The sequence below is a fragment of the Pelophylax lessonae genome (assembly GCF_965119305.1).
Source record: "Pelophylax lessonae genome assembly, chromosome: 4".
NCBI lineage: Eukaryota > Metazoa > Chordata > Amphibia > Anura > Ranidae > Pelophylax > Pelophylax lessonae.
The window spans coordinates 628591433-628613268 of record NC_138771.1 but is presented as its reverse complement, the minus strand read 5'-3'; positions in this window follow the sequence as shown (position 1 = coordinate 628613268).

Here is a 21836-nt window from a genome sequence, read left to right as displayed (position 1 = left end):
TGCAATTGGCAGTGACGTAGGCGGCCGGCCGCTCCTCTCATCGCGTTATTTCCAAACAGGAAATAACGCGATGATAGGCATCCCTATACTATGCCGATCGCATAGTACTGGACATGCGTGAGATTTCACGCTGGATTCACCAGCCTCCACCCACTAGAACCAGGAAGAAGGGAAGACATTTCCCCACAACGGACTCGGTGATCCAGGACAAAGATGGCGGCGCTCATCACAAATTTTATAAAGTAAGATTTTATGCTTGCAAACCGATTATTTCATTGTATGAAACAGGATTAGCGGATGTATTGAGGTCTAAGGGTCACTGTTTGGTGGACATTAAAAAAAAAAATAAACGATTCTGTGCCCGGAACTCCGCTTTAAAGATATATTTAGCTAAAATTACAACAAAATCATTATCAGACACAAATATAACATAACTCGCATGATTCCTGCTAAATCTAAAAAAAAACCACTACTATAAAAAAGAAGATGAGATGAGAAAAATATACAGGCTGGGCAGTTGGAGCTCAGAGATCAGAGAGACAGAGAGAGAGAAACAAAGTTACAATTTACAAATAAACTCCTGAGCAGAGATAAGTGCTGGGAGGGGGGCCCACACAGGGAGGGGGATTAGTGAGGGACAACTGTCTCTTTCTCAACAGATAAAAGCTGATAGCAGGGAGAGGGACAGATCAGATTCAGGTGCTGGAGGAAGATTTCTGTATTTGTTGTCCATCACTAATCTCCCTCTCTGTGTGGGCCCCCCCTGTGTGCTCGGGCCCCCTTCAAGAGGGCTGGTGGTCCCCCCTTTCAGCGGCCCTGGATGTGGGCACCAGCAGTGGGCTCAGACAGCAAGAGGGTTCGGTAATAAAGAACAGCTGTACCTTTGGTAGATGATTGCTTGGAATCAAACTTGAAGTTATCAGGGAACATTAATGAACAATTTGCATGCAAAAATGTTATCTTTGGGTCTGTTTTGCTACTGAAACAACAAATATAGTTTTGCATGATTGTGCCATTAAATAGCGACTAAACAAACAGACAAAAATTTTCCCAGCACACTTACCAGCTAGCCTGCAAAAGAAAAACAAACAAAATGACTATGTCTAACAATTCCCGTTAAAAACAGAGGTTTTTCGTTGCACACATTTGCAAAATATATGTGGAGCCGCAGTCCCTACGTCAAGGCTCCCCTGTGTACTGCAGTCCTAACTCTATTATTTTGAGAGTTTTCACATTGGAGCATATACAGCAATGGATATGTAGCACCCTCCTAGTTAGGTAGGTGCTAGATAAAGTCATCTGTGTCTCCTGCTGCTTATCAGGGGAGCCTGATCTATTAGTTTGCCTGTCACATGTTTACAGGTGTGATTCACTGGGTCTGAGGGAGTGTCCCCACTGTATCCAATGAGGGAGCTTGTTGGACAGTGGAGGAAACCCAGCCAGTGGCACATTGTGTTTTATGGCAGTCCCAGTGGGAGGACATTCCTGCAATGCATCCTGGGATTGACCATAAATACGGAGGGGACATGTGACAGGGCATCTTTGGTGGGAAGCAGAGTCCCAGGAGGAGGTAGACGGCTGGTCTCTCCTCCTGCAGGTGTGAGGAAAGTGGTTCAGGCTGTTGGCCTAGTGAACTGGGTGTGGAGCTGAGCTGCAGAGGATCCAGAGTGCTGACAGTGGAGCTGCTGGCAGAGTCTCTCAGGAAAAACAGTGTCGTGAGTACTCAGGGACTTGCCACAGGGTCTGCCTAGGAGAGGGGACCACGCCAGAGAAGTCAGGGGATCAGGGAGCAAGCTCACACAGGAGGTTTGACAGTAAAGGGGGTGCCGTGTAGTTGACCACGAAGAATAGGAACAAAGGGGGTGCCAGGAAGGGTCCTGTTCTGCAGTACAGTACTGATTACCTCAGGAAGTTCACTCAATTCTACTTCACTGCTTTTGACAAGGTGAAGCAGCGGCCTAGCCGCGACTAGCATTATACAGTACTACTCATCATTACTGAGTGTTAATCAGCATTATTCAGTCGTCCCAGCTAATTGTGCATAGTTATACAAGTTGGAGTATCCCACTCATTCCCTTCTCCCATCCAAGTTCTCAATAAAAATTCAAAACCCAAAGCTACTGGACTGCTTCCTGACTGAGCTAAAACACTTGGGAAAATTGTTGAACTGTCATGCTGTTGCTAATGGTAACCCAGGGGAACCCGTAATCAGCAGACCCCAAGGGAGTAGTGCTACATATACATTAAGGGGACGTTTACCTGGAGGGAGCCCATTCCTCTAAATGCACAGGGACACAATGGGTGCCAAACAAGAGCACAATGGTGGCTGGAGACATCCAATGTGTCCCCATGGCAGATCCAACAAAGAAGCTATACAAAAAATGGGCAACCACCCAAATTTATAACTAGCCTTTGCAGTAAGGAGTACATGGAGGGGGTAATGCACAACACAAACAGACAAAAATTTTCTAGCACACTTACCAGCTAGCTTGCAAAAAGAAACCAAAAAAACCAATTGACCCTGTCTAACAGTTCACGGTAAAAACAGGTTTTAGTTGCACACATTTGCAAATACATGTAGAGCTGCAGTCCCTATTTCAAGACTCCTCTGCGTACTGCGGTCCTAAGTCTATATTTTTGAGAGTCTCCAAGTTGAAGCATATAAAGTAGGGATCGGCCGATTATCGGCAAAGCCGATATATTGTGGGCCGATATGCACTTTCCCTGATATATCGGAATCCGCCCCGGAGGTTACCGATATTGCCGATATTTCGGAAAGTGCTTGTACCGGAGTGATGCCTGCAGCTAGAAGCATCACCCCGGTACCGGTATCCATAGCCAACGGTCGGCTTGTAATGACAACCGATGCGGCTGAGAATACAAGGAGCGGGAGGGGGATGTCCCTCCGGGAAACCTGAGCAACCAGCCTGCATGGCCGCTGAAGACCCGATCAAAGCCGCATTCAGCTCTGATCAGGTCTCCATGTAAAAACCCGGAAGTGATGTCATGACACTGGCGCCAGATTAAAAAAAATTACAGCATTCAAAACAGCCAAACTTGGCGTTTTGAATGCTTTTAAGTACAGAGGAGGGGTTTGGGGTCTTTTAGACTCCCAGATCCCTCCACAAGAGTACCTGTCAAGTAAAAAAAATATATATTTTTTTTAAATGTTTGAAAATATCGGCCCATATCGGCCGATACCGATATGCAATGGCCGAAATATCAGTATCGGTATCGGCACCAAAAAAACGATATCGGTCGATCACTAATATAAAGTATATTAGTAGATAAGTTAAGGGCAGATTTGCCTGGAGGGAGCCCACTAATCTTTAAAAGAACAGGGACACATTGGGCAGCCAGCAAGAACACAAAGGCGACTGGAGGCATCCAATGTGTCTCCCCACCAGATCCCGTCAACAAGCTATACAAAAAGATGGTAACCACTGCATATTATAAATAACTAAATAGTGACTGTCTGTTATTTTTCTTCTGTTGTGCCACAACAGTAACCACTTTTTTTTGGGCAGAAAAATTTACAGCAGAACTGCTGCAGAACTTAAAATTTCTAAGCAAAAATCTTTATAATTACACAGAAATTTTCATTTTGATATCAGTTAACCACTTCTGCCCCCCTTAATGACCAGGCCATTTTTTGCGATTCGGCACTGCGCTACTTTAACGGACAATTGCGCGGTAGTATGATGTATCCAAATACAATTGATGTCCTTTTTTCCCCACAAATAGAGCTTTCTTTTGGATCACCTCTGCGATTTTTATTTTTTGCACTATAAACAAAAAAAGCGACAATTCTGAAAAAAAAACAATATTTTTAACTTTCTGCTATATAACATTCCCAAAAATTTTAATCATAATTTTTTAACATTTTAGGCCCATTTGTTTTCTGCTACATACTTTTGGTAAAAAAAAATCGCAATAAGCGTGTTTTGATTGGTTTGTACAAAAGTTATCGCGTTTACTAACTATGGGAAAGATTTATGTAATTTTTATTTTTATTTTTTTACTAGTAATGGTGACGATCTGTGATTTTTAGCGGGACTGCAACATTTTGGCAGACAGATCGGACCCCTAACTGACATTTTTGACACTTTTGGGGGGGACCAGTAACATTACTACAGTAATCAGTGCAAAAAATATGCAATGTAACTGTAATAATAACACTGGCAGGGAAGGGGTTAACACTGTGGGCGATCAAGGGGTTAAATGTAAGCCTAAGGGCGTGTTTCTAACTGTGGGGGGAGGGGCTTTTTAAAATGATCACAGAGACCTGTGATCCTATATAGAAGGATCACAGGCGCTCTGTGATCATTCCAGAGAGAAGAACGGTTGGCTGTGTTTACAACAGCTGAAAGTTCTCTCTCAGTTGGGAGCGATCGCGGGTGGCGGTGGCAATCCGAGCTGCCAGCGCCGTGCATTGGAGCCCCGCTGCCGAGTGGGGGCGGGAACCGCACTAGCGGGGGCGCGCGCTTGCTCCCTAGCTGCAGGCGCGCGACCGACGTAGAGCTACGTTGTTGCGGCAGAAGTTAACTTATTACAGACAGAGAATAAATCCGAGAAATGTCCCTCATTGTTATCTTCACCCATCCATAGCTATCACGCATCATTCGAATCACCCATAACCTTATAATGTAAATGCTTAAGTTGATCTTCTTGCTTTTAATTAAGCAAATAACTGAATTTTCCTTTTCTAGGTTTACCTTCTTTAAATTCTCCTAAGCTTGCTCTAATTATACTGTATTGCCAGGAGTGTAAACCCATTGTAATAGCAACATTGTGTATGAATTCTTGTAAATAAAAGCTAAATATGGTAAAAGATGACCTTTTATATTTCTCTTCAGAGATGTTCTGAAAAGCTGAATAAGCATGGGCAAGGATTGAATAGCATAGGACTGGAGCCCAAAAGGGTGAAAAATCCCATAGTGTGAGAGTTATTGTTTCCAACAGCAAGACCTGCCTATCAATAGTCTCCCAATTATGCTGAAAAAAATGTATTAACCACTTTACCACCGGAGGATTTTGCTGTCTTACGTCTGGGCCACTTTTTGCGATTCGGCACTGTGCGAATTTAACTGACAATTGCACGGTCGTGCGACGCTGTACCCAAACGAAATTTACGTCCTTTTATTCCCACAAACAGAGCTTTTCGTTTTGTGGTATTTTATCACCTGTACGATTTTTACTTTTTGTGCTATAAACAAAAAAAAGCGTACATTTTGAAAAAATAATATATTTCACATTTTTTTTATATGAAATTCCCCCCCCCAAAAATGTAAAAACCAAAATTTTTTTAAATTTGTGGCCAATTTGTTTTCTGCTACCTATGTTTGGTAAAAAAAATCACAATAAGCGTATTTTGATTGGTTTGCGCAAAAGTTATTGTGTTTACTAACTAAGGGAAAGAGTTCTGTCATTTTTGGTGTTTTTTATTTTTAACGAGTAATGGCGGCGATCTGCGATTTTTTTTGCGGGACTGCGACATTGCGGCAGACAGATCGGACCCTTGACTAACAGTTTTGACACTTTTGGGGGTACCAGTGACATTACTGCAGTAATCAGTCCTATAAATATGCACTGTTACTGTAAAAATGACACTGGCAGGGAAGGGGTTAATTTTATTGGAGAGGGAGGGGTTAATGTATGCCTGGTGCTTACTAACATGTGTGGGGGGGGGGGGTGACTGAGTGACACAGGGACAGATCGCATGTTCAGCTATGCTGAACCCTGCAATCTGTCACTGTCTGTCACTTAGGAGATCCGCCCGCTCTGTTTACACAAGCGGGCGGATCTCCAAACTCGATTCCCCGACGATCGGGGAAGAGCGGCGGTGATCACCGCCGCTCCTCCCCTGGCCCGACTCCCGCTGTGACTGAATGCAGCGGGAGAGAGCCTCCGGTGGCGCGCGTGCGCCGCCCACAAGGGGAGGAGTCCAGCGACGTAGGTCTACGTCGCTGGACGGGAACTAACCACTTTGCCGCAGTAGAGCTCGAGTGAGCGGTCGGCAAGTGGTTAAAACATTTTGTGAATATATAAAAAAAGTAAAATGTTTGTAGCAACGACATTTGAACTATGTCAGATCTCAAATCGGCGTATGCCAGGGCCGGACTGGCCTACCGGGATACTGGGAAATCTCCCGGTGGGCCGCCGGCCCTGGGGCCGCTATGTGGCCGGCCCGCTGCACTCAATTCATTGATATGCGACCAGCCGCTGTGAGCGGCATCGGCATCGGCATGACATCATATCCGGCCCTGGGGCAGCTGTGTGGCCGGCCTGCTGCACTCAATTCATTGATATGCGACCAGCCGCTGTGAGCGGCATCGGCATGACATCATATGAAATGTGGCCGGTGTTCGATTTTGTGATATGCGACCAGCCGCTGTGAGCAGCATGACTTCATATCCGGCTGGCGGGCGGCGGCGGCGGTGGATCTCCTGAGCAGTGAGTTCACCCTGGTCCCTGACAGCATGAACATCCAATGTGTGTCATCCCTCAATTCTCTTCTGGTATGTGTGTCACCCCCTTCATCTATGTGTGTCACCCCCTTCATCTATGTGTGTCACCCCCTTCATCTATGTGTGTCACCCCCTTCATCTATGTGTGTCACCCCCTTCATCTATGTGTGTCAACCCCTTCATCTATGTGTGTCACCCTCAATTCTCTTCTCTTCTGGTATGTGTGTCACCCCCTTCATCTATGTGTGTCACCCCCTTCATCTATGTGTGTCAACCCCTTCATCTATGTGTGTCACCCTCAATTCTCTTCTCTTCTGGTATGTGTGTCACCCCCTTCATCTATGTGTGTCACCCCTCAATTCTCTTCTGGTATGTGTGTCACCCCCTTCATCTATGTGTGTCACCCCTCAATTCTCTTCTGGTATGTGTGTCACCCCCTTCATCTATGTGTGTCACCCCTCAATTCTCTTCTCTTCTGGTATGTGTGTCACCCCCTTCATCTATGAGTGTCACCCCTCAATTCTCTTCTGGTATGTGTGTCACCCCCTTCATCTATGTGTGTCACCCCTCAATTCTCTTCTGGTATGTGTGTCACCCCCTTCATCTATGTGTGTCACCCCCTTCATCTATGTGTGTCACCCCTCAATTCTCTTCTCTTCTGGTATGTGTGTCACCCCCTTCATTTATATGTGTCACCCCTCAATTCTCTTCTAGTATGTGTGTCACCCCCTTCATCTATGTGTCAATTCTCTTCTCTTCTGGTATGTGTGTCACCCCCTTCATATATGTGTCAATTCTCTTCTCTTCTGGTATGTGTGTCACCCCCTTCATCTATGTGTGTCACCCCTCAATTCACTTCTGGTATGTGTGTCACCACCTTCATCTATGTGTGTCACCCCCTTCATCTATGTGTGTCACCCCTCAATTCTCTTCTCTTCTGGTATGTGTGTCACCCCCTTCATCTATGTGTGTCACCCCTCAATTCTCTTCTGGTATGTGTGTCACCCCCTTCATCTATGTGTGTCACCCCCTTCATCTATGTGTGTCACCCCTCAATTCTCTTCTGGTATGTGTGTCACCCCCTTCATCTATGTGTGTCACCCCCTTCATCTATGTGTGTCACCCCCTTCATCTATGTGTGTCACCCCTCAATTCTCTTCTCTTCTGGTATGTGTGTCACCCCCTTCATCTATGTGTGTCACCCCTCAATTCTCTTCATCTATGTGTGTCACCCCCTTCATCTATGTGTGTCACCCCCTTCATCTATGTGTGTCACCCCTCAATTCTCTTCTGGTATGTGTGTCACCCCCTTCATCTATGTGTGTCACCCCCTTCATCTATGTGTGTCACCCCTTAATTCTCTTCTGGTATGTGTGTCACCCCCTTCATCTATGTGTGTCACCCCCTTCATCTATGTGTGTCACCCCCTTCATCTATGTGTGTCACCCCTCAATTCTCTTCTCTTCTGGTATGTGTGTCACCCCCTTCATCTATGTGTGTCACCCCCTTCATCTATGTGTGTCACTCCCTTCATCTATGTGTGTCACCCCTCAATTCTCTTCTCTTCTGGTATGTGTGTCACCCCCTTCATCTATGTGTGTCACCCCTCAATTCTCTTCTGGTATGTGTGTCACCCCCTTCATCTATGTGTGTCACCCCCTTCATCTATGTGTGTCACCCCCTTCATCTATGTGTGTCACCCCTCAATTCTCTTCTGGTATGTGTGTCACCCCCTTCATCTATGTGTGTCACCCCCTTCATCTATGTGTGTCACCCCTCAATTCTCTTCTCTTCTGGTATGTGTGTCACCCCCTTCATCTATGTGTGTCACCCCTCAATTCTCTTCTGGTATGTGTGTCACCCCCTTCATCTATGTGTGTCCCCCCCTTCATCTATGTGTGTCACCCCCTTCATCTATGTGTGTCACCCTCAATTCTCTTCTCTTCTGGCTTGTGTGTCACCCCCTTCATCTATGTGTGTCACCCCTCAATTCTCTTCTGGTATGTGTGTCACCCCCTTCATCTATGTGTGTCACCTCCTTCATCTATGTGTGTCACCCCCTTCATCTATGTGTGTCACCCCTCAATTCTCTTTTCTTCTGGTATGTGTCACCCCCTTCATCTATGTGTGTCACCCCTCAATTCTCTTCTGGTATGTGTGTCACCCCCTTCATCTATGTGTGTCACCCCCTTCATCTATGTGTGTCACCCCCTTCATCTATGTGTGTCACCCCTCAATTCTCTTCTCTTCTGGTATGTGTGTCACCCCCTTCATCTATGTGTGTCACCCCTCAATTCTCTTCTGGTATGTGTGTCACCCCCTTCATCTATGTGTGTCACCCCTCAATTCTCTTCTGGTATGTGTGTCACCCCCTTCATCTATGTGTGTCACCGCCTTCATCTATGTGTGTCACCCCCTTCATCTATGTGTGTCACTCCTCAATTCTCTTCTCTTCTGGTATGTGTGTCACCCCCTTCAACTATGTGTGTCACCCCCCAATTCTCTTCTGGTATGTGTGTCACCCCCTTCATCTATGTGTGTCACCCCTCAATTCTCTTCTGGTATGTGTGTCACCCCCTTCATCTATGTGTGTCACCCCCTTCATCTATGTGTGTCACCCCCTTCATCTATGTGTGTCACCCCTCAATTCTCTTCTGGTATGTGTGTCACCCCCTTCATCTATGTGTGTCACCCCTCAATTCTCTTCTGGTATGTGTGTCACCCCCTTCATCTATGTGTGTCACCCCTCAATTCTCTTCATCTATGTGTGTCACCCCCTTCATCTATGTGTGTCACCCCCTTCATCTATGTGTGTCACCCCTCAATTCTCTTCTGGTATGTGTGTCACCCCCTTCATCTATGTGTGTCACCCCCTTCATCTATGTGTGTCACCCCCTTCATCTATGTGTGTCACCCCTCAATTCTCTTCTGGTATGTGTGTCACCCCCTTCATCTATGTGTGTCACCCCCTTCATCTATGTGTGTCACCCCTCAATTCTCTTCTCTTCTGGTATGTGTGTCACCCCCTTCATCTATGTGTGTCACCCCTCAATTCTCTTCATCTATGTGTGTCACCCCCTTCATCTATGTGTGTCACCCCCTTCATCTATGTGTGTCACCCCTCAATTCTCTTTTGGTATGTGTGTCACCCCCTTCATCTATGTGTGTCACCCCCTTCATCTATGTGTGTCACCCCCTTCATCTATGTGTGTCACCCCTCAATTCTCTTCTGGTATGTGTGTCACCCCCTTCATCTATGTGTGTCACCCCTCAATTCTCTTCTGGTATGTGTGTCACCCCCTTCATCTATGTGTGTCACCCCCTTCATCTATGTGTGTCACCCCCTTCATCTATGTGTGTCACCCCTCAATTCTCTTCTGGTATGTGTGTCACCCCCTTCATCTATGTGTGTCACCCCCTTCATCTATGTGTGTCACCCCTCAATTCTCTTCTCTTCTGGTATGTGTGTCACCCCCTTCATCTATGTGTGTCACCCCTCAATTCTCTTCTGGTATGTGTGTCACCCCCTTCATCTATGTGTGTCCCCCCCTTCATCTATGTGTGTCACCCCCTTCATCTATGTGTGTCACCCTCAATTCTCTTCTCTTCTGGCTTGTGTGTCACCCCCTTCATCTATGTGTGTCACCCCTCAATTCTCTTCTGGTATGTGTGTCACCCCCTTCATCTATGTGTGTCACCTCCTTCATCTATGTGTGTCACCCCCTTCATCTATGTGTGTCACCCCTCAATTCTCTTTTCTTCTGGTATGTGTCACCCCCTTCATCTATGTGTGTCACCCCTCAATTCTCTTCTGGTATGTGTGTCACCCCCTTCATCTATGTGTGTCACCCCCTTCATCTATGTGTGTCACCCCTCAATTCTCTTCTCTTCTGGTATGTGTGTCACCCCCTTCATCTATGTGTGTCACCCCTCAATTCTCTTCTGGTATGTGTGTCACCCCCTTCATCTATGTGTGTCACCCCTCAATTCTCTTCTGGTATGTGTGTCACCCCCTTCATCTATGTGTGTCACCCCCTTCATCTATGTGTGTCACCCCCTTCATCTATGTGTGTCACTCCTCAATTCTCTTCTCTTCTGGTATGTGTGTCACCCCCTTCAACTATGTGTGTCACCCCTCAATTCTCTTCTGGTATGTGTGTCACCCCCTTCATCTATGTGTGTCACCCCTCAATTCTCTTCTGGTATGTGTGTCACCCCCTTCATCTATGTGTGTCACCCCCTTCATCTATGTGTGTCACCCCCTTCATCTATGTGTGTCACCCCTCAATTCTCTTCTCTTCTGGTATGTGTGTCACCCCCTTCATCTATGTGTGTCACCCCTCAATTCTCTTCTGGTATGTGTGTCACCCCCTTCATCTATGTGTGTCACCCCCTTCATCTATGTGTGTCACCCCCTTCATCTATGTGTGTCACCCCTCAATTCTCTTCTGGTATGTGTGTCACCCCCTTCATCTATGTGTGTCACCCCCTTCATCTATGTGTGTCACCCCTCAATTCTCTTCTCTTCTGGTATGTGTGTCACCCCCTTCATCTATGTGTGTCACCCCTCAATTCTCTTCTGGTATGTGTGTCACCCCCTTCATCTATGTGTGTCACCCCTCAATTCTCTTCTGGTATGTGTGTCACCCCCTTCATCTATGTGTGTCACCCCCTTCATCTATGTGTGTCACCCCCTTCATCTATGTGTGTCACCCCTCAATTCTCTTCTCTTCTGGTATGTGTGTCACCCCCTTCATCTATGTGTGTCACCCCTCAATTCTCTTCTGGTATGTGTGTCACCCCCTTCATCTATGTGTGTCACCCCCTTCATCTATGTGTGTCACCCCTCAATTCTCTTCTCTTCTGGTATGTGTGTCACCCCCTTCATCTATGTGTGTCACCCCTCAATTCTCTTCTGGTATGTGTGTCACCCCCTTCATCTATGTGTGTCACCCCCTTCATCTATGTGTGTCACCCCTCAATTCTCTTCTCTTCTGGTATGTGTGTCACCCCCTTCATCTATGTGTGTCACCCCTCAATTCTCCTCTGGTATGTGTGTCACCCCCTTCATCTATGTGTGTCACCCCTCAATTCTCTTCTGGTATGTGTGTCACCCCCTTCATCTATGTGTGTCACCCCTTCATCTATGTGTGTCACCCCCTTCATCTATGTGTGTCACCCCTCAATTCTCTTCTCTTCTGGTATGTGTGTCACCCCCTTCATCTATGTGTGTCACCCCTCAATTCTCTTCTGGTATGTGTGTCACCCCCTTCATCTATGTGTGTCACCCCTCAATTCTCTTCTGGTATGTGTGTCACCCCCTTCATCTATGTGTGTCACCCCCTTCATCTATGTGTGTCACCCCCTTCATCTATGTGTGTCACCCCTCAATTCTCTTCTCTTCTGGTATGTGTGTCATCCCCTTCATCTATGTGTGTCACCCCTCAATTCTCTTCTCTTCTGGTATGTGTGTCACCCCCTTCATCTATGTGTGTCACCCCTCAATTCTCTTCTGGTATGTGTGTCACCCCCTCATCCAATGTGTGTCACCCATCAATCATTTTCTGTTATGTGTGTCTCCCCCTCATTCAGTGCATGAAGGCGGCATCCCATCCTACCCTTCCTGTTCCCTGCCACACAGACATCAGCCAGCATCGCAGCAGGCATTACTGGAGTGGACACTGACTGAGTGAGCTGCCCTGATGTAGACAGCCAGGTAAGGGGGGGCTCATGTATGGCATTTAGGGGGGAGAACTAGCATTGTATTAGGGCCCCTACATACAATGCTGATCTCCCCCCCCCCAATACAATGCTGATCCGCCCCTTCCCCTAATACACTGCTGTCCCCCCCCAGGCCCCCTCCCCCTAATACAATGCTGATCCCCCCCAAATTTATGGGGAGGGGGGAAACAGCATTGTATTAGGGGGATTGGGGGGATCAGCATTGTATTAGGGGGAGGGGGCCAGGGGGGCCAGCATTGTATTAGGGGGAGGGGGCCGGGGGGAACAGCATTGTATTAGGGAGGGGGGGGTTAGCATTGTATTAGGAGGAGGGGGCCAGGGGGGAACAGCATTGTATTAGGGGGAGGGGGCCGGGGGGAACAGCATTGTATTAGGGAGGGGGGGTTAGCATTGTATTAGGGGGAGGGGGCCAAGGGGTAACAGCATTGTATTAGGGGGGGTTGTGGTCAGCATTTTGTTAAGGGGAGGGAGCCAGGGGGGAACAGCATTGTATTAGGGGGAGGGGGCCGGGGGGAGAACAGCATGGTATTAGGGAGAGGGGGGTCAGCATTGTTTAATGGGGAGCGGGCTGGGGGGAACACCATTGTATTAGGGGAAGGTTGGTCATCATTGTATTGGGGGAGGGGGCGTCAGCATTGTATTGGGGGGGATCAGCAGTGTTTTAGGGGGAGGGGAATCAGCATTGTATTAGGGGAGGAGGGATCAGAATTGTTCCTAGAGCCTGTGGCCTCCCAGCTGGGCTGTTCTGGAGCCTGCGCCGCTCTCCCAGCCCCCCCCCCCCCCCCAAGGAGTAAGAGAAGGAATAAAAAGAGAGAGTAAAAGTGGGGGAGGAACAAAGAAAAAGGGAGATAAAGAATAAGAGAACAAGAAAGCCGGATAGAGAGAGAGATGGAAAAAAAACAAGAAATTAGGATAGGGAGAGATAAAAGGGAAAGAAAGAATAAAGAGTGGTAAATCCTAAAATGTACCATAAGGGGTTTTAATTCTGTATGAGTGGTAGGGACCCAGAGATGTCCGCTGGTTAGAGGCGCAAATTACTTGCCTTGCCTTGGGTGCTGACACTCCATGCTACGCCACTGGGGCTGGTATGAAATTATTTCCAGGGCTGGTTTTTATTCCCAGTCCGGCCCTGGCGTATGCCCTGCTATTACCCTAAATGATGTGTAAGGGCCCATTCAAACCAGCTAGCAAGTGTTATGGCATGAATAATCAGCACATTGTAGTGTTTCCCTTTTTAACTTTGTTTAATGTTAACAAAAAAAACTTGGTTTAACCTCCCTGGCGATCTGATTATGTCAGAATTTCTGTGCTAAAAGCGGTACATTGTTTTGCATGGAAATATGTGTAGCACCCTACAAGGTAGGTGCTAGGCAAAGTATAGTGGGCCTCAGCTGCCTAACAGCAGGGCCATGATTTTCAGCTGGGCTGTCATGTCTCCCAGGTGTAGCTGTTGAGGCTGGGGAGTCTCCCCACTGTGCTCCATGAGAGGGTTCTCATTGGGCAGTGGAGGAAACCCAGCCAATGGCACACTCAGGCCTGTATCTATACCAAAAAGTGTATTTTTTTGTCTGCCCCATTATAATCTAATTCACACTCCCCCCTTAATCCTAGTTTAAATACTCCTCCAGCCTTCCCATGAACCTCTCCCCTAGCACAAAAGACCCCCTTCCATTTAGGTGCAAACCATCTTTAGCATATAGGTTGCACCTCAATAAAAAGTGAGCCCAGTGCTCTAAAAACCCAAATCCCTCCTTCTTACACCAGGTCTTTAGCCATGCACTCAGCTCTTTAATCTCCCCCTGTCTCTCCTGTGTTGCGCATGGGTCATGCAATATTTCAGAGACTATCACCTTGGAGTTCCTTCCCTTCAACTTGCAGCCTAGTTCATTAAATTGGTTCTTAAGGAGCCTCCACCTTCAATATATTCTGTCATTGGTTCCAATGTGGACCAAGACAGCTGGGTCATGCCCAGCCCCTCCCAGTAATTTATCAACCCGGTCCACCACATGCTGAACCCTGGCACCAGAGAGACAGCAAACCATTCGGTTGAGGTGATCCTAGCGACAGATTATTCTATCAGTCCTTCTGATTATAGAATCCCCAATTACCACCAACTGTCTAGGCCTACCTACAGTCCTCACCACCTCTACTAGACGGGCTGCTCTCCCGGCTGTTAGGGATAGCAGTGACATCTAGGGCTACCACCACTGAGCTTGCCACCCCCACATCTTCACCCAACATGGCAAATCTGTTAGGGTGTTCAAACCCAGGGCTGGCCTTCCTTTTCTGTGAGCCCCTACCACTCCCTCTGACTCTATTAACCCATCTTCCTACCTGATAAACCTGACTTACCCCCACCCTCCCCATTAACCCCACTAGCCACCTGCTCAGCAAACAGAGGACCCCTTTCAAGGTTGTCAGTTCTGCACAGTGTTGCAATTTGCAAGTGCAACCTGCTCACATCTGTCGCAGCGGTATCCATCCTGGAGAGGTTGCTCCATTATTGTATACATGCAGCACACTGTGCACTGCACAAAACCTTCAATCTTGCTAGCACACATTTTCCTGGTTACAACAATAATACAACTAATAGAAAATGTCAGATGTTACTTACTAGTCAGAAGACTCCTGTTATAATCTCCTGTTTTAAACTTTGGTTTTTAACTTACCACTTAGTCAAGGTCCACTTGCTCAGAGATCCAGCAAGCAAAAAGGTGGCAAGCTCAAGAAAGAGCAAGCTCAGAAATGAGTCCTGCAGAAATTCAACCACTTTACCACCGGAGGATTTTGCTGTCTTACGTCCAGGCCACTTTTTGCGATTCGGCACTGTGCGACTTTAACTGACAATTGCGCGGTCGTGCGACGCCGTACCCTAATGAAATTTACGTCCTTTTTTTTCCCACTAACAGAGCTTTCTTTTGGTGGTATTTGATCACCTGTGCGATTTTTACTTTTTGCGCTATAAATAAAAAAAGAGCGTTTATTTTGAAAAAACAACAATATTTTTAAAAAATTTTTTATATGAAATTCCCCCCCCCCCAAAAAATGTAAAAATCAAATTTTTTTAACATTTTTGGCCAATTTGTTTTCTACTACCTATGTTTGGTAAAAAAAATCGCAATAAGCGTATTTTGATTGGTTTGCGCAGAAATTATTGCGCTTACTAACTAAGGGAAAGATTTCTGTCATTTTTGGTGTTTTTTTTTTTAACGCGTAATGGCGGCGATCTGAGTTTTTTTTTGCGGGACTGTGACATTGCGGCGGACAGATCAGACCCCTGACTGACATTTTTGACACTTTTGGGGGTACCAGTGACATTACTGCAGTAATCAGTGCTATATATATGCACTGTTACTGTAAAAATGACACTGGCAGGGAAGGGGTTCATTTTATTGGAGAGGGAGGGGTTAATGTATGCCTAGTGCTTACTGACATGTGTGGGGGGAGGTGACTGTATGACACAAGGACAGATCGGATGTTCAGCTATGCTGAACACTCCGATCTGTCACTCCCTGTCACTTAGGAGATCTGCCCGCTATGTTTACACAAGCGGGCGGATCTCCAAACTAGATTCCCCGATGATCGGGGAAGAGCAGCGGCGATCGCCACCGCTCCTCCCCTGGCCCGACTCCCGCTGTAACTGAACACAGCGGGAGCGAGCCTCCGGCAGCACGCGAGCGCCGCCTACAGGGGGAGGAGTCCAGCGATGTAGGTCTACGTCGCTGGACGGGATTGTGCCACATTGCCGCAGTAGCAGCAATGTGAGCGGTCCTAAAGTGGTTAAATAGCACCTGAAGCACCTGTGACCAATCAAACACTCCCCTTAATTAGTAGTCTGAAGGAAGGAAAGAAAGAAAAACTGCTATGTCAGGCTGAAAACTATGTTAAGTAAACGTAATATAGAACACATGTTAAAACAAAAATTAAATGTCAAAAATATAACAAAGGAAAAGGTTTGCGCTGCGAGCAGGATTTGAACCTGTGCGGGGAGACCCCATTGGATTTCAAGTCCAACGCCTTAACCGCTCGGCCATCACAGCTTAACCACTCCCCTTAATTAGTAGTCTGAAGGAAGGAAAGAAAGAAAAACAAAAAGGCTATTTAAAAAGTGACAGAAAAAATAGTAAAAAAAAAAGAAAAAAAAAGGCTCCAGCCTGTGTAAAACAAAAATTAAATGTCAAAAATATAACAAACTACTTTACTATATTTTCACCACCATTATAAAACCAACGATAACCAACAACAACCACGGAAAACCACGGAAAACCACGGAAAACCACGGAAAACCAATTACAAGGTGCTGTGGCTTAGTTGGTTAAAGCGCCTGTCTAGTAAACAGGAGATCCTGAGTTCGAATCTCAGCAGTGCCTTGATTTTTCAATCACCTCTCGGGTGCTTCCACTGCCATCTTGACTAAGGGAAACTGGCAGTAAAGCCTTTGCGGTTCCCTACTGCACATGTGTGAAGCACGTTGAGCTTTCTGAATGACCCCAAGGAGGGGGTCGAATTTCTACAGGAAGTGGAGCTGAGTACCTTCCCATCAAAGGTGCCAAAAGTGGCAGCGGAGGGGGAAGGAAGCAAACAATAACGGATAAAGCACTATCTATTGAACTATGGCCCTCCAGCTGTTCAGGAACTACAACTCCCATCGTGCCTAGTCATGTCTGTGAATTTCAGAGTTTTACAATGCCTCATGGGATGTGTAGTTCTGCAACAGCTGGAGGGCCGTAGTTTGAGGATCCCTGATCTATTGTATGTCCGAGGGAGGAGGGGTCTCCTTGGCAGTTCTGCCCCCCCCCCTCCACAGTAAAAATTTGTATTAGTATAAACGTTAAAAATTGAAATCCACATACAGTTTTAATATATAAGCTCTGGGGTGCCCCAATTTACAAGAAACTGATGTCCTATAGACAAATGGCAGAAATGGAAAACTCTGGGTTCTGTCTTTTAAGAGAGTGACTTTAGGGACCCTGATGTAAGCTGGGGGGGGGGGGGGCTCTGAGGAACCCCAACATCAGGGGGGTTACTCTAGGGATCCTGATGTTAGGGGAGTGAATTTAGGGACACTGATGTTAGAGGAATGACTCTGGAGACCCTGATGTAAGGTGGGTGGTTCTGGAGACACTAATGTAATCGAGATTACTCGGGGGAGCTTAAAGTTTAAGGGGGGGTCTGGGGACCCTGCAACAAGGCTGAGGAACCCCACTGATGTAAGGGGGGACTCTAAGGACCCTGATGTTGGGGGGTGACTCTGGGGAATTCTGATGGGGATTCTTGATGTAAGGGGAATCTGATGTATACAGGTGGGCTCATCCTGCTGCTGTACTCTATGTGTTGTTTTGTATGTTACTCCTGACTCCTGCGTTGTAAACATTATGGTGTACATTACATAATCCTGACCAAAGTATTCATTGTCCCAACTACACTACTCTGCTTACCTTTCATTGCTTGCCTCCCTGAACCATTTTACTGAACCCCCACATTAGATAGGCCAGATAAGACCCCAGTAAGGAGGTGGAAGGGAAGCTGTTTTTTAAGCTCTTTACCAGTTTACTGGCGATAAGTAATTCCCTGCCTAACCACTAGATGTTGTCCTTTCCAAGGGTATAAATAGAGAGTGCAAGGTAAAAAGTAAGTGCGGGTTCTAAGCATGGAAAGCAATGGAACAGATGTTCCTAGTGTTTCCCTTGTGGGATATCAAAGGGCCTGGAAAGAAGTGATGTAGGACTCCAGGCAGAGGGCTTTCCCTGGCAGGGGAATGCCATAAAGGCCTGTTCCCTGGATGGGGTCAGCATAAGGCACAGGAAAAAAGTAATCCTTTCTAAGCCTACAGGCACTCCCAAAAAAGAATGACTTTACTGTGATTGCCACTGCAACCAAGTAAACTGTTGAAAAGCAGCCTGGACTCATCTCTGTTATTGCCATCAGTCAGTGCCAGGACAAGGTAATCTAGAGCCCAGGGCAAATATGTCAAATTGCACCCACCCCGCCCTCCCCCCAATTATATTGTCAGAATTAATAATAAAATTAATAATAAATTAATAATATCTCGCTGGACCGCCTCCATTATGTCAGAAATTAATAATATCTCGCTGGACCGCCTCCATTATGTCAGAAATTAATAATATCTCGCTGGGCCGCCTCCATTATGTCAGAATGTTTATACTGCTCTGAATATAACAGTGTCTATTTATGTCAATAAGCAAAGATCTGTGCGAAAGGAGAATCTCAACTTATTTCCATAAATCAATATGTAGCAAATTCTTTTTATTGATTAATTTCTTTTTAAAAGCATATACCGATCTTAGTGAAAACAGTCTACAGTATGGAATATATAAGAGTATTTATTCACCAGACATGTAATCACAATAAATGATCAAACTTGAGATGACACAAAAAAAATAACTTCACAAAAATACAAACTTCAAACAATTAATTCAATGTGATTGGTAGCTCAATAATGAAAGTAAAAATAAAGCAAGATTACGTTTTCTCCAGGTATAGTATAAACCATAAATGAATGTCCTATATAATCAGACCACAATTGTCTGTGCAATGCACAGCCTTATAGTCACTCCACTGCAGATGAAGCGAGAATAGGCTATGCAAAACGTGAGACTAATACGCCAATATGCGCTAAATCTGATATTAATAAAAATGTTATAAAACAAAAATCAGCTTTTTAGAGAAAAATCTACATATGGTTTATACGGCTGGGATTGTACTCTTGTTACCCTTTAATATTTAATGTAAAACATTTAAGGAAGTACATAAACAATATTGAATAATAATCAAATAATTAGCAAGGCATATTTACCATATTTAAAATGGCTGCTAGCTTAGAACGGTCGTTACCAGAGTCCTTAAGATGGCTGCCTTTCCAAGATGGCGGTCAACTAGGGAGGAGTTTCGTTTGGCGTCCCTCAAAGTTTCAGATACATGATGGAGCGAAATGGAGTCTGTGTAGATGAGTCTATGCATGGCTGTAGTAGCGTGTATGTTGTATGTGTGATGTATATTGGGCAAATGTCATGTGTCCTGTGTCATCTGGGCTTTTTCTTTTTATATGGTATAGAACAAAGGACTAATAAAATTACCATAAGTTAAACCCAGAGGGAGTAACATGATCCCCATTGGTTGGAACATCTCATTCATTAACTGGTGATGTCATAGGGTGACACCTCTTGGTCAACCAGTATATTAAAATTAAATGATGATATCTCCATATTTAAGAGTATCATAAAACAACATAATAATTTATCCATACTCTCATCTATTACATGTCCATTTAATAACTCCATATGTATCTAAATAAGGAATGAATCTTGGTAACACCATAATAATATTTAATATATCTTATTTAATATATATTGGATTTTACTTTTTAACCCAAGACTTCAATTACCGTAGTAGCATTCAGTCACCAGTGATGGCAGTATTGCATTGCTCTTCGGTTCAGTACACAGAATATTACAGCATTATTTGCCTACAAATAAACTTTGAACCTTATATTGACAAAGAGCTTACAATTCAGACCTCCTAGACTAAACACCTGGCAAGGCCAGAAAAGTTTTATGATGCTTTACCACTTACAAGAGCTTATTTACTGAAGCCTTACTAAACATGCAGTGATGAGTCATCAAAATCAGTAAAGTTAGAATTTAGTAAAATATGAAACAATTATAATATATAACAGTTTTCTACATATCTATGTATGTTAGTTATATATATATTTCATTGTTAATATTATGTTACATATAAGATTATAACATATCTGTAAATCTTATTTTTACATAGGTCTAAGCATAGAAAATACTAACTAAGGTTTTATGATTCCACACACAGATAAGATTACCTTGGAATAGCGTCTTAGACTTTATCTTAAAGAAAGTCAACAGACTATTTATTTCTTACCTTAGGTCAACACAGCATGTCTGGGGTAAACCTGTTTAAGAATTTCCTGAACAGGCACATTTAAAGGAGATTTAACCTTTCAGTAACCTAACAAAAAAAATGAATGTCATTGCTTCATATTTCTATGTAAAATAGAATATCTATATATGACTATGCCAAAATTAAATTTTTCTTGTATTTACTCTACCCAATAAGCCTGACAATATGAGTATTATGTGTCAGCAAAAAATCCCCCCCCCTCCCCAAAAAATGTAGCGCTAATCTATATGCTTAACTCAAACTCTCTCATTCCACATATGCTCCCAGCACTATTCGCCCCCCCCCCCCAAAAAAAAATGCTTTCCCTTCATAGAACAAATCCTCTACCCACACTCCAAATCTCCCCTCCCAGCACAAATTTCCCTCCCCCAATCCTCCATCCTAGCACAACTTCCCCCCTCCCCCAAATTTTCCCACCTAACACAAATGCCCCTAATCATCCCTACTAGCACAAATCTCCCCCCCCCAAAAAATTTCACTCTTAGCACAAATACCCTCTGCCCCCCTCTCTCCCCCTCTCTCCCCACCATATTCCTTTTTCTAGTATAAACCCCCAAATCTCCCATCTTAGCACAAATCCTCTTCACTCAGCTTCCCTTTCAAAACAAATCCCCCCAAATCATAACACCTAGCACACCTTCCCAAAGTTTCCCTCCTAGAACAATTTCTAGAACTACCTGCCACCCCCCCCCCTTATTACCCTTCCCAACACAAATCCCCTCAGCCATCTCCTTGGGGTGCCCCTGAACATCACATGATATCACAGTGCCCAGGGCAGCAGCCCCTCCTGCCCACCCCTAATCCCGGCCCTGTCATCAGTGATCCATTCCAAAAGAAGCCCTTGGTAAGGTCAGGAGGAGTGGGGCCATGAGGGGGGGGGCCATGAGGGGGACTATATGAGTGGGTATGCCACAGTAGAGACAATTCTTTATTACTCCCGTAGGAGTACGGCTCACACTAGTGAGAGCTTGGGCAAGGAGTCGGGCTTGCTGTAACCCATAGTTTGAATGTATGTGCAACATTTGCTTGTCCCCATCTATATGTTTACAATATCACAAAAAGCTGTTACAGGAGAGAGTGACCAAAATCAGGGCTATGTAAAACGGAAAATCCCCCTGAAAGCAATTTAGGGGGGGGGGGGGGAGGAAAAAATGGCTTCCTAGGTGACTTCCCCGACACATGGCTTTTCGGCATTGGATAAGGGGGTGCAATTTGAACCCCATGATGGACTAGCATTTTTCAAATATGGGGGTGCTGAAGTGCTGTTGCCCCAAATGTGAAGAGATAATTCCATGGTCCTCCAGCTCAGAGGTAAGAATTCATCCGACAGTACCTACAGGATTCGGGCATGGTAAAGTAGAACTGTTCTCCTCCAAGACTTTGCTCTCTGGATCTCCCTTTTTCTCCAAAGTGTTTTAAATAAGGACTGAGGTTTTCCTTCACCGTTAATCGAAGGAGAGCCAGCCACAAAGTTCACAGGAAACTTTCACAACAAAGTATGCAGAGGTTCCTATAGATATTCAGATGTGTTTCCACTCTCATTGACAGCCTGACGTTTGGCATCTTCAACCCTCAACCCAGGGTGGGGCTACCTGGCTTGTCAAGATCAGTGTTTACATCTATTGTTTGCTAAAGTTCTCATGCATATCTTTTTGTAAAAATAAAGAAACATAT